Genomic DNA, 1872 nt, shown 5'->3' with positions numbered 1-1872 from the left:
TGTGCCGATGTGCCGATGTGCCGATGTGCCGCTCTCCGCCCGGCCCAGCCCCGCAGCCCTGCCCGCGCCGGGCCTGGAAGGGCAGCGAGAATCGGCTCCGTGCCCCCCTCAGTACAACAGCGCCCAGCAGCGCGTTTGGGGGTAAAACTGCCCATTTCGGGGGAGCGCTCCTGCCCGAGCTGCCGTGCCATGTCACAAGCTCCACACTGCACGTTTTTCCTCAAATCAAAGTGTTGCAGGGCTGTCCCGTTCCCAGCCCCGCCTGAGGGTCTCGGTGCCAAAGGGGCACCAGGGTGTGTGTGGAACTGCTGCGCTACCGACCGCTGCCTGCAGCTCATACAACCATTCAAAAGCCTTGGGATTTTTACCTTGTGTCCAAAATATTCAGACATAAACAAATTAAGATAGAAGAAATAATCCCGGGGGTTAAATCTACACAGCTATTTGAGATAATTTTTAAACACATAGTTTGCTGGSACTATGTTAAACTCTCAAATATTCATGGGGACAGGGTCATCATCCTCAACTTCTGTTAGCTTAATAAATATTTACAGAGTTTTGAAGCTGTTTGGTAAAGTTTAGGGACCATCTGTGTAAGCATTCTTGTCAGTTTAATTTCGGATGATAAAGTTCTCATTGCTGCATCTGCACAGTGGCATGGGATGGCTCCACAATGGTGAAAAGCAGTGCTTGAACACAAGAGACTGAACCCAGCAAACTGAAAATTCTGTAACAAGGAATGGGTCAGAGAATCAAGAGATGTGCCATACAAATGGTTTGGTTTGTAATTTGTGTTCATATGAAACAAAATATGACTTCAAGTACATAAAAATCATATTTGGCAGGAAGTGGCTATGAAACATAAGCTAAGATGCTGCACACAAAGTCAAACTAGGTAACCAAGATCAAGCAGCCTGAATTAATTCACAGGCAACCAAAGGAAGGTGAGAGTCAAGAGTACACTTGAGAAGTACACAGAGAAGTCCTAATCACTCCAACTCTGACTCATGGAGTCACAATCAGGAGATTTGGAATTTTAAAAATTAAAAATAAAGCAGATGTAAAGGCAAGAAATCCTAGGCAATTTTATAACATCTGAGCCAGCAAAATGTTCCATGCCCTACAACCAAAAGCACATTTTCTGACAGCTCCACTCAGTTAAGTCCACAGCCTTGCTACTCAAAAATATTATACCCTACAACAGGATATCTTGCAGAGAAAACCCAGGAAGTAAAAAGCATCTTCCTTTCCCAGTCCTTGTTTCATGTTTTCCTATATTTCTTCCCAAGGCTGAATGAGGGAACAGAAACATCCATTGTTCTACTTATTGCCATCACTTCACTTTGTTCCGCGCCCCCAAAACTCCAAACTGTTTAAATAACACAGCTGTTCTGGTATTAAACCAATCCTTCAAGATATTTTATTGGAAAATACTGTTGAACTCTGTGAACCCATGGCTCATACATTAAATTTTTACTAGCCTGTGGTTTTTTTCACYCTCAAGCCCAGCATATTTCACATGCCTTTGGGCCTTTTTCCAGGCCCACTGATTTTGCAAGTCAGGCTGCACTCTTCTGGTGCAGGGTTGATTTGRTGACTGCAGGGCCACACTCTGGAGACAGCCAGCCACATCTGCAGGAGCTGGCACGGTCCTTGGTGCCTGCTGCCCACGGGGGGACCCAGAGCTTCCCAGGCAGCCACGGCCCCAGGGGCTGAAGGACATGCAGATGTCACCCCAGGCTGCAGATGTCACCCCAGGCTGCAGATGTCACCCCAGGCAGGGGACAGCCCAGGCTGCAGGTGTCACCCCAGGCAGGGGGACACCCCAGGCTGCAGATGTCACCCCAGGCAGGGGGACAGCCCAGGCTGCAG

Source organism: Malurus melanocephalus, unplaced genomic scaffold (genome assembly GCF_030028575.1).
Source record: "Malurus melanocephalus ecotype Western Australia unplaced genomic scaffold, MMel_1.1 scaffold_689, whole genome shotgun sequence".
NCBI lineage: Eukaryota > Metazoa > Chordata > Aves > Passeriformes > Maluridae > Malurus > Malurus melanocephalus.
Note: the sequence above shows the minus strand (reverse complement) of the source record.